At 41.9% G+C, this 11,995-nt stretch overlaps 1 protein-coding gene across 5 annotated transcripts in view; it reads left to right on the top strand.

The window, feature by feature from the left end:
* The first annotated feature begins 531 nt into the window (after positions 1–531).
* LOC138299897 (polymeric immunoglobulin receptor-like) overlaps positions 532–11,995 on the top strand; it is a 232,668-nt gene continuing 221,204 nt past the window's right edge. For 2 of the 5 annotated variants that reach the window (XM_069238600.1, XM_069238595.1), the window contains exon 1: positions 687–843. The gene's annotated coding sequence lies outside the window, so the exon portion shown is untranslated. Of the gene's footprint in view, positions 650–686; positions 844–11,995 lie in introns of those variants that run through there. The other 3 variants (XM_069238599.1, XM_069238598.1, XM_069238597.1) reach the window with 3 other exon arrangements.

The raw sequence follows: 11,995 nt of genomic DNA, 5'->3' as shown, positions 1-11,995 counted from the left end.
TTTGATTTACAGGCCCTGGGCACCTCTAGTGCACTTCACTAGGGACTTACTAACAAATCAAATATGCCAATCATGGATAAACTAATTACATACACATTTTGCATAGGAGCACTTGCACTTTAGCACTGGTTAGCAGTGGTAAAGTGCCCAGAGTAACAAAAACAGCAAAAACAGACTCCAGTACACATCAACAACCTGGGAAGCAGTGGCAAAAAGTTAAGGGAGACCACGCCAAGGATGAAAAGTCTAACAGTACCTAAATTCAATTGCAAAACATTAATGCTTTACATAAAGCTTATGTTAGTTACAGTTTTCATTTTTTTAAAACATATCTCATTTCCTTTGTTAAACAGGTTGATTTTTTTTTTTAAATGACCATCTCTTTACTTTCCACATCTACCTGGTCTGGGATTTACAGTAAAATGAAACCTTCTTAATGCCTGCTCATAAACGAGGAGGCAGTGAATCTCACAAGGCGTGGCTTGGCACTGATTGCTCAAAGTAGAGCTTGGTGTTGTGAAACGATCCTTTTGTTTTGTTCCAATTTCTTTTAACATCTTCACTGACAGCAAGAACTGGCCAGCTGACGTGGAGAACGGAGCTTTTCCACGTCCTCCGTCGAAGCTACTCCTTTAAGAGCATCCAACAGGTAGCCTTTCTCTTCTTTGAAGTAGGTGTGTTCAACGCACTATTGCTTTTTAATATGTTACTGGCAACGAAAGTGGTAGAAACAGGGAAGCAAGCAAAGGAGGGGGAAAGTCAAGTCCGCATCGGATAGAGGGATAAAGCGACAGTGAAGAGCTAGTGACACGAGAGCCACCACCGACACAGCCAGGCACCTGGGTGAGTAAAAACAGCGGCGCTGACATGCTGCCTTACCGACAAACCATGGGTGACAGCATACAAAGGACCTGATAGGTTACCGATGCTAAAGGCAAGTGCCTTTGAGATTACACAAGGGCTTTTATCACCCTTAATTGAATTGATGTGATGGTTGCACCTCACAAGGGCCCCTGAGGTTTTGCTGCTATAGGTAAAATGTCCAAGGGCGCCCTATCACACATGTCCCTTCTGAGGCCACTCACAGGTTTGTAGTGCACATTAACAGACATGGTCACACCAGAGCATCAAGAAGAAATTTAGAACTTATGTGCATTCTTACCTACGATAATTAGTGCTCATTTAAATTGTGTACATGCAGAGTTCATAGGTCTTTAAAGGCAGACATAGCTCACCAGATGGGATAATCACCGCCCCTATGCCTGTGGACAAACCGCCATAAACAACACCCAGGCATGTCATTTGCCGTGTCCCTCTCACAAACTCCATGAAGTACTCTCCACTGATGGGAACGAGCTGTCCCCGCTTAAACTTTTCTTTTCCCTCTGTGACCAGCAGGGAAACTGTCGAAGCGGACGTGCATATTTTTCTAAGTATTGTATTTAGGCAGATAAACGTGTATACTATGAATGGTCATGGAATGATATAGTGCAACCATACCGAAAAAGTAGTGATGTATTCCTATACATTCGTCACACATTTACATATATGTACTCACCTTACTTGCCATTGCAAGTAGAAGTGAATAAATATTTATATGTCATTAAAAACAAGCACATGGGTGATGGTGCGACACAAATTAAGGAGCAAAGTGATTGGTCTGAGCAGCTAAGTGCGCTTGTGTTGTTACTATTGTTACTTCAAAATCAACAAATTAATGTCAGGGTAACGTAAAAAACATACGTGACATAGTACATGTGATTTCCTAACACGGTGCATTTTATTTGCACTCTGAATGGGCCTTTTGCCTGATTGAGACTTACATTAAAACAACAGATAGAATCAATATTGACAAGAACATTCTGATATACCTTTAGGCTAAAATAGTCGAGGTTTCTTTGGTTAGCACATTTGAAGTACACACTTTTCACCGATGGTGAGGGTATGTAGCGTACTCCTGGAATTTCTTTTAAATTGTTTTGGTGTTAATGCTTAAAAAAACTAAGGCATGGTGACGGGTCATTACAATTATATGGCTCATCGGAATCACAAGTATTGTTTCATCTTTGTGAAACTCTTGGAGAAAAGTAATTATAGGACAGGGAAATAATGCAAATTTTAATGGGCCAATCCTAATCAAGGCCACAGATTAAGAGTGATGGTTGCGTCTACACCTTGCTCATGATTTAATGGCCTTCTCTGTGTTTTGACAGGATAAATGTATCCTGCTATGACTGACTGTAAACCTTGCATTGCATGTATGTTGAGCTATTTTCTCTCCCTTTTTAGGGTCGAGCCTGCGTTGCATGCGCTTGCGCATGCGTATCGCAGCAAGACGCTTTTGTATTTAGAAAAGGGCTCCGAGCCCTGTCAACTTCACGTCAGTGTTTTTTATTGGTTCGTGGGCTTGCCTAATAAAATCTGCTTGCTTTCATTAGTCGAAGGCAAGCATACGTCATGCCTTTTCCGGTGGCTAGCCCTACTCGAGCGCAGCGACCAAGTACAAAAAAACATGCGAGGCTCGCTGTTTTCCATTGGGCTCGTGGACTTCTTTTTCTCTAATTTACGAGCGCGATCTCGCTTGGCAGAAGTCGAGCGCTTTACGTAGTTAATTTCACTTTTTTCGGGTTGTGTACATAAATGCACTTTTGCCCGATAGGTGAAAAGTTGGGTTAGGAGTTTACAACGCAATCAGCTCTAACATGAGCAAACGCGAGACCCGTTGCATTGTAAATGCTTGTTCTTTCTGCCTCTGATGCTCCATTTTATTTCTTGAAAAATGAGCCCCCCTGCCACTGCATGACCCCCAACCATCTTGTGCTCCAAATGCCACCTGCTGATATAGTACTGGACAACTGTAGAAACATGGAGTATTATTTAGTGATGCTGGTTAGGCTTCAGTATGTAATACTCTCACAGTACCCCAAAGACGGTCCCTCAGATTCACAATAATAAACCATTAACTCAGTCCTGGTAGTCTGGCAAAGAGCAGTCAGGCTTTACTTGAGGAAAGTGTGTTCAGTATTTCACAGCACCAACATGGACGATAAGTAATTGACACGATTAAAAGAAAATACAACACCTATTTATAGAACTAGAGCAAATGTCTCTAAAATTTTGGACACCAAAACAAAGCATATCAGTTACGTATCACCGGAGTTATGGATTTTAAAGCAAAAATAAAATCAGTGCATTTACAAGCTGTCAAATCTCACTATTGTGGTCAATAGGAATAGTCACTAATAGTGATACTTGGTCACTTGAGGAGTGAGCTCAGAGGAACCCACTTGTGGTTAAGGTTGTGAGGGTCCCAAGCCCAAGCCACGACAGTTAGACCAGTTGTACTTGTCTTGTGAGACCCGGGTGAAGAGGTGTCCTGGCTGTCCTTAGAGCTGAACGAAGGAGACGCAGGTGCTGGAAAATGCTACTTGTTACACTCAGCCATTTGCAGGTCGAGTTTGTGGGAGCCCACTGGGGGTTAAGCTAGTGTGGGTTCCTGTACCAGTATTCACCAGGCAGAACAACTTCACCCAGTCTCTGTGTCTCTGAAGCAGGGGTGTGCCTGGCTATCCTTGGTGATAAACGGGAGCAGCACTTGCTGGTTTTACCACTGGGACGGTGCCGGTGAGCAAATAGATGCAAAATTTCAACAATGGAGCCACAGGTAACTGAAGGTGTTGCAGAGAGCCCTCGGGTTGTAGTGTTGAGTAAAGGTGGTGATGATTAGTCTGGCTACCAACAAGCCTTGGCAGTGGTAAGCTGGAGGAGAAGTTGTCTCCTCTTACAGAGGTCCAGTGGAAAACAGCATCCAGCTGTAACATAGCAGGGAGCAGAACTACACTTCCTACAATGCACTGAACCACCAGTCTTTGTGTAATTCCTCGTAGGGCCCGATGAACAGCGCTTCTTCAGATTTGTTGAGTACTTTTTACCTGCAGTAGGCAGGGGACCAGTGGCACTAGTCCATGGGAGTCTGCCTTTGCCTTTTGCTCACAAATGGTTCTCTCTTGCTGGGGAAGCAGTCTTTTATCCAGGATGAGCCACAGTTGACCAGTTCCAGGAGGTTGCCACAGGTTCAAGTTATCACACCTTACTTTAGTGCACGTCCCTCTTGTCATCAACGCAGGTATTTTCGTGTCCTCTAGTCACAAGTTATTGCAGACCTAAGGTTCTGGTGCAAGGGAAGCACCTTATATCTTAGGTTTAAGGGTGCTAGGGGTGTGGGTGCAAGTAGCCAATGGGCTACTAGCCCCGGCAGCTAATTTGCCCTGAGGTGACCACATCAGGTGGGTTGTGGCTCCTTTTGTACCCAGAACCCTTTACTCTGCCTCTTTCCAAGATGGCAGAAATCTCCTCTGCCATACAGACCAGACTGCCCACCCTAGTGGTATGGCTAGCCTTTTGGGTGTTTTCACCTCCTGACTAACTAATTTCCCACCTACGTGCCTCTGTGCAGGGAAACAGCTTTGTCCTCCGCTGGAAGACAGCCTGCTTGCATGTCAGAGGCACTGTGCCATTTGAAGCTCACGCCTTGATGTGCCACTTCATTAACCTTCCTGGGAGGGAGGGGTTTGTGACCTCCTTCCGGTCCAGACCATTGTTTTGATTCCTGGTAGTGTTCGCACCTTTGCCCAGGGGTTCAGAATCCTGTTTTGGTGGCAGCAGCTGTGAGCTGGCAGCCAGAGTACAGGAAACCAGGGGTAGCTCGGTGGGCAACCTCTAAGGTTGCTTTCTGGGTCCATGCCACATCGCCCTCAACACGAGATTCATATCAGGGGTGAGAATGCATGTTGTTTGATATCAAGATTACCCATTTCAGCAGTACCATAATGGAGCTGGTGACTTCAGGTTTGCCCGGGTGCCAGGCCACTATAGGGACATGTAAGCTTGCACTTATATGTCCACACCTTTAATTTAATGCACCCTGCCTACTGGTCTCTGTAGCCTTACTGGAGGTGTGACTTACATATATTAATGGCAGTGCTGGGGCTGTGCCATACCTATTGTTGACACAGTCGAGTTTGAACAGTTTGCACGGCTCCTGCAGTAAGCAATGACAGGCCTGCTGTCAATAATTCTCTTGGATCATGCTCAGTGGACCAATCAATGCTTCAGGCCCTGGTGGCCCCTTTAACACCCATGCCCTGGGTACCACAGGTACCATATACTAGGGACTTATTACAATGTGAAAGTGCTTGCCTATTAGGGATACCAATTAATTGTTAACAATTTAGGGACAGAGCACTGGCACTGAGCCCTGGTTAGCATGCTAGATGGTATTGATTCGTGACTTTCATAGTCATAACCAACAGCATCTAGAGAAAAAAAAAGTGGGGGTGGTCATCCAAAAAGGGCACTTTCCTACAAAAACCATCTTAAAATGGTTTTAATACTCTTCCCAGATTGCCAAGCATGCATGCACATGCTTGTGCTTTGGTCATCATGGAAGTTTTTTTCTTAAACTAAACGAAAAATCATTTAGAAATGACTGTTGTTCAGGAACACACATGAGCAGCAGCCATATTTAAATGTTTTTTCTTTTAGCTTTAGAAAAATGATTACATGATGACCAGTATGCATGCACAAGCATGAGCAGAGCCATCTTGAAGAATGTTTTCTTTTAGTAAACGAAAAATCATTACAAAATAGACATGATCCATGCATGTGTACAAGTGGCAGCCATTTTTTATTGTTTTATTTTTTTTATTTAGGAAGAATCTTTTAAGGGCTCAGTGGGAGGGTAAGATGGAGGCTGCACTTGCGGCAGTCATGGGTGAAGAAAGCAAGCACTGGCAAAGCTGTCAAGTGTCATGGGTAAGCACTTCCGGCTTTGCCATTGTTTACTTTATATTCTATTCTGTCAGAAGGCTGCAGTGGTGCCATAGCATACTCTGAAGGAGTTGGTCTGAAACAATGACTAGATTAGACTAGAGAACTAGATTGGGTGTTCTGGACTTAGAAAACAAGAGAAATGGGAGAGTTACATCTAAGGGAGTTAAAGACAGGGAGTCAGCACTGTGCAGGAGGCACATTAAGAAGAGTAGGGATCATTTAAGGGTTGATAAATCAAGCTTTAACATCTTTGCAATCTTAATAACTGGCAATGCCTAAGGTTTAGACTACTTTTTGTGTAACACAGGGTTTAACTTGGCTGTCAGACGTTTGATTATTTAAGGTATGTTTAACATGCCTAAGGTCTAAGTCTGTGAAATCTTTATAACTTTATATCTGAAGCTTGATCCTGTTAGATTTGTGGTATCAGAGTATTAGCAACACTGCTGGAGACTCAAGCCTTTGCAATCTGGTTATTCTCAAAATTACCCACATTTTTTATGCCTGAAAGAGGTAACTGTCTTAAAAAACATCTCAGCTGCCTCAGGTTTGTGCATGTATCATCTGGTTGATGTGAAAGAGATAGCTCAACTGCCTGTGACCTAAACCTGACAGATCTTTTAGCTTAAATCTGTGTGCCCTTCATACTATGAGTGTTTGGAGGTCTCTACAATCTGATGATATAACATGCATGATGTATGTAAACTAAATTTATATCACATAGCTATTCCTCAGTTTATACAGGTCACACAGGTTTAGGCCTCAGACCGCCTAGTTATCCCTCGGCAAACACACAACATACAAGGTTATGTACTCAGGTAGGAGAACTGTCACTCAGAAATTTGTATAATTCAGTGGATACATGCTGTTTGAGGCTCGAGTCTAACTCCTGTGTAATTAGGGATATGTTATGTTCATGTTCAGGGTCATCAGAAATGAAAAATGGGCCCAGACACAAAAATAAATGTTGCCTCCAATAGGTAAGCAGATAGCTGAAAAAGTGGCCATTTCAGGGAATACTAGCTGTAAAACCTGCCTACCTAGCCATAAATTGGCCTATAGCTGCCTAAAAAAAGCACCCCACACAGTGACCTGTCAGACCAGCCCATAGGGCACTGCCTGGTTGCCTTCTTGGCCAGTACAACCCTGTTCATGTTGTATTACGTTTAGCAAGAGTTCACATTCACCTACCTTCTAAGTACTGTAGAACCAACTTATGTAACTTAATGTCAGATGTAAGAAGCCTTTCTCCTTTCACAAATGGTCCGATTTGCTAAATTGGGCCGTTTGCATCCGCAAATAGCCATTTTGGTATGTAAGAAATCTAATTTATGTTTCAGTAATACGTTGCAGAATTGCAATTTTGGATTTTGACTGTATACTGATTCAGTATTTGGAAAGGGTGTGTTTAGGGCATCCCTTCCAAATACCGAATCAGAATGATATGGATTGATGTTTTGGTACCTAAATCCAATTGCAAAACAATAATGCTTTACATTACGCTTACGTTAGTTATAATTTTCATTTTTTGACAACACATCTCATTTCCTTTAAGGTAAACAGGTTGCTTTTTTTTTTAAGTGCTTTATTTAAACACAATTGCAGACATGGTGGTCTGCTGATTTCAGCAGGCCACCATCCCTGTGATGACTGCGAAGTATAGTGGCTCGCTATTTGCAACATATTTTATTAATATTCATGAAGTATGTTAAATTGCAACCGACTACAAATTGGGTTTTTGGGAACTGACCAATTACTATATAGGTCTGTTCACAAAAACAAAATGGATTTAGGAAACGTTTGTGTAGAATTTGCAACCAATTTTACCAAATCCATTCTTAGTTTATCTGGCCCTTAGATCGTAAACAACTCAGTGAGAGAAGAGGAGGTAAGATAAAACCGAAATAAAATTGTTGATTTAGAACCCAGCAGAATTTTCATATGTTGGATGCAGCAAACAAGAATGCTCTTTCACTATAAATAGAGAGCCTAGATTTGGGAATTTGTAAAGGAAAATAGTCTGCAGATCGCCAGCATCTGGTGTGTCTCAACCACAAACATTAAGACGCCAGCAAGGCTGGGGTGTTTTGGTAAATAGTTTTGTGTTTGATAATCATACAATTGAATATGTCTATGTTAAATAGGTACATAGTGCTAGCGTATTATGGTTACGCCTGGAGTACCCGACTATCTGAAGGGCTATTGTATTATGTCCCAGCTGAAGATATTGGAGCAAGACTACTCTAACCCGAGGGCTAGCCTTTTTATCTCAGAACTGAACCGATAAACCGATATAATACATGTGTTGATAACCCTGTTGTCAGGTAATCTGAGTGGTTACTCTGCTATCAATGAACTTGAAATCTGTGTTATATACTGGATTGCTGTTTTATCTTGGCATGATCCTTTAAAATCCATGTGGCCCGAAGTATATCGCTGCACGCTTCAATCTCTAAAAATGTTATGAGCCGAGCAATAGTGTTGTTTTCTTCCTGGCGAGTGGCTGCTTTCTTTAAACTCAGAAATAGCATTGCTGCATGTGTGCCTTCAGCAAAATATCTGTCAAAAGTTAGCAATTGTTCTGTTGTCCGAGACCAGAGACTTCAGGAACCCAGGCACGGGCCTGATGTGTGAAAGATGAGCTAATCAGGTGAGTATAATCTGAGATACCTGATGTGTGAAAGATGAGCTAATCAGGTGAGTATAATCTGAGATACCTGCTGTGTGAAAGAAGCCATTCAGACCATGATAACCTGACATAGCTTTACAGTTTGAGGCCTGAACCTTTGTAATCTGTGTAACCTGAGTAGTAATGCTAGTGTCTAAGGCCAAATTCAGTGTTATCTCATATATTTTTAAGTAGCACTTCATATCACACGTCTTCCATTTCTAAGTGCTGTAACTAACTTTTGTTACTTGTGCTGATACAAATGGCTCGATTTGCTGCTCTTGAAGGGATGGCTATCTGAGTTAGATTGAGTGTTACATTACTGAAATATTTTACTCGCAAAAAAGTGTAATCTGATACCTGTGCCATGATTTTTATCCCTTGGAAGTTGTAAGGAGCCACCCTGGTTTCAAAATGCTGGTGTAGCGTTAACCTTTTATTAAAAACAGTTTTAGTGATGGCATTTTTGAGATTTGATAATTTTAGAACTTAGGTTTGGACTCTGAAAGTAATGGTCACTTAAGAGCTATGCTCTTCTGTGTGAAGCTCGAGCCTCTGACATCTGCGTTGACATCAAATCTTAAAGTAGTTCAGAATATCCTTGAATGTTTGTAATTAGCTTGCAATCTGTACAAATGCTCGTGGTGTTAGTTATTTCTTTCTTGGGTTTTGTAAATGTAGTCCTTCCCACCCTGCTATATATATATTCAGGCCCTTACTGATGTCCAGTAGTAAAACTGTTGACAGTAATGCATTTTCTGGAAGGTGCTAGTAGTTTTACTGTGGTCCCCATATCGTTTAGGTGAGTGATGATTTGTTAGACAAGAGGTTGAAGGATTTGGTAGAATTAGTAGTACTTCAGGTGATGCTTGAAGGAGCACAGTTTTTTTTTCGCAGTGGTGATATTTGCAGCTTCAGTCCTCCTCGCAAAGATATTAATGTGCTTTTCTGTAATGTTTGAGTTTCAAGACAATTAAAAGCAATCCAAACCTAAGGGAAGAAAATCTAATGAAGCTATTACTAGTGTCACAAGACTGAGAGCAAACTGGAGCACAAGGACCAAATGCAATCCAAGAAAGCGCAATTGGGATCCAAAGACCACATGTAGTCCAATGCAAGTACAAAGTGCAGAACGCCCACACACTGAGTTTAGGCCAAAACAGATATGCACACGTATAAACTATGTTTTAAAGGATAGCACTAAAAAATACCACGCCATTGGTTCAACGTGTCCCTGTTCTTAGTCTGGAGGGGGTTTTAGGCTTTTAAAGTCTCACCCGTGCCTAAACAATGGTGCCGTTTCATTTGTGTAAAATGTTTCTATGAAGACATTGTTTTGTTACTTGCTGATTATTTACAGGACACCATTAATCTTATTCGCTGAGTGCTGCCCACTAACCAGAAGTTTTTTAGTGTGGGGCTTACTTTACTTTAAAAAAAAAGTGTATGTGTTCAGTGGTCAGAGCTTGGAAACATTGCTGATCCAATGCCATAGAACACACCCAGCGATAAGGTTTACATATGCAAAGCACTTCTACGATCGTAAATCGTCACAACAATCTGATAAGGTCATAAACTGGGTAGAGATTTTGCAAGCTTTAATGCTGACATGGAGTGGAAATCAGCCAGAGCGGCCCTGGGCTTTCGAAACTGGCCTCCAATAGCTCCAGCCAACCGGTAATATGTCCGGTGCAATAAAAGGCCCGTCTGATCCATTGATAAACCACATAGGCCTGCTTATATGTTCATAAATTGGCTGATTCCGGCTGCGACTCTTATTCCCAAACCGGGTTCTTTGCCAGCCACAATGAATTATCCCACTGTGTGCCTGTGCCCTGCATAGAGACATACAGCGGTTTCCCCCGCACACAGACAGTGTGTTGTGCACTGCAAAGATGCAGCTTGTGCACTGCTCCCCGCGGCAGAAAACGGCAAAACACACGCCAAAGTTTTATCTCCAGCAGGGCCTAGCTACACTCACTTCACTTCAAAAATCCTTTCGTTGTGTCCAGCTAAGAGCTGGTGTAAGAACACAACTGGCTACAGCTACACTTGGCTACAGACTCAGAAACGGAGTTGCAGTATGTCAGTCATGAAATCCAGGGTTCCACTAGATAAAGATCAGGAGTTTTCATTTGCTCAGTTCGGTATGTATATAAGGTATGTAGACCCACCTAGGCGCCATATGTGTGTGTAAGTATGTATGTACGTTAGTGTGTGCGCCCCATATATTTTTAAGGTATTTAAGACATTTTGTTTTATTTCACAGTTTCTACCACATTCTTCAAGACAAATTATAGTGCACACAATACAAGTTAAAGAGCTCTCTTGCAAACTTATTAACCCACGGAACTGTTTTATTAGTATACAAGTCTGTGACCCGTAGGGTTTGTGCAACTGGCAGAGTTTTCCTCTCAGGTATTGGATGGTGATCCGAAATTAGGATCCTTATGCTAAGCAAATATCTCTTACACCACTGTGTTAACCACCTGAGCTGCCTTGCCCTGAACTTGCTAGCTATACCTAGCAATCAGGTCCCTTAACTCCCTCACTTGTCTTCAAATGCTGTATGTTACTAATTAAGTAAGCCTGAAAAATATTACGGTAACTTTTCCTTTGCTGTCAATTTACATAGAGGCAAAATGTATACGAATGGAGCCTATACATTAGCGTACCAAGGGGTTGATTGTTATTGTCTCTGTACCTCAAGACACCACTTCAACTCTTCCACTTTTGGCCCCACTCCAAGTTCAACAGAGAAACCAATTGAACACAATGAGTACACAGCAACTGTTCTCAAAGTGAAACTACTGAAGCGTTCTCTTGGTGGATGATTACAACGAAAGAAACAGAGGGAATTTTATCAGTGGATTCGTCTGTGCTACAATAGTGTTTGCTTTTCTTGCAGTATACTATGAATAACATGCTAAACAAACAGAGTTGTTAACCTTTTAGCTGCTCAAATAGAGAGACTTCATCCAGAGAACAAGAAGCAGTGACATTAGCGGATACATCTATCAACCCCCTTTGACACCATAACCACAATTTGATAACTGCATACACCATTGAAAAAAAACATTTTTCTCCTATTTGTTTTCCTTTCCTTTCTTTCTGGTAAGAACCTACTCGTTTTAACTAATAAAATCCACGCATGTTGCCACTTCTTACCCAACCAATCAATAGAGTTCATTCTAATCAGAATTTCTCGGAAACAAATGTCTGCCTACCTTCCACTCCAAGGAAGGGCAAACTTGTTTTATGATTTTCGCCTTCCAATAGGATTTTAAATGACCTGACGAAGAATACAGCCCTGTCAGTGTTAAGCTGTTCCCAAGTACACTTCCTAGGATGGCCTTTACTTGAGAAGAATATATAAAAAGATTGTTTTATCACTGAGGCAAGATAAGGGTCACACTTTGCGTCCTCGGCCCCATTAACAATGTCGCTCTCATCAGACTAACATTTCTTAGTCCCCACCTCGATCCTGCATCCGAC

Source organism: Pleurodeles waltl, chromosome 6 (assembly GCF_031143425.1).
Source record: "Pleurodeles waltl isolate 20211129_DDA chromosome 6, aPleWal1.hap1.20221129, whole genome shotgun sequence".
NCBI lineage: Eukaryota > Metazoa > Chordata > Amphibia > Caudata > Salamandridae > Pleurodeles > Pleurodeles waltl.
Note: the sequence above shows the minus strand (reverse complement) of the source record. Positions and strands in the feature narration are given on the sequence as shown.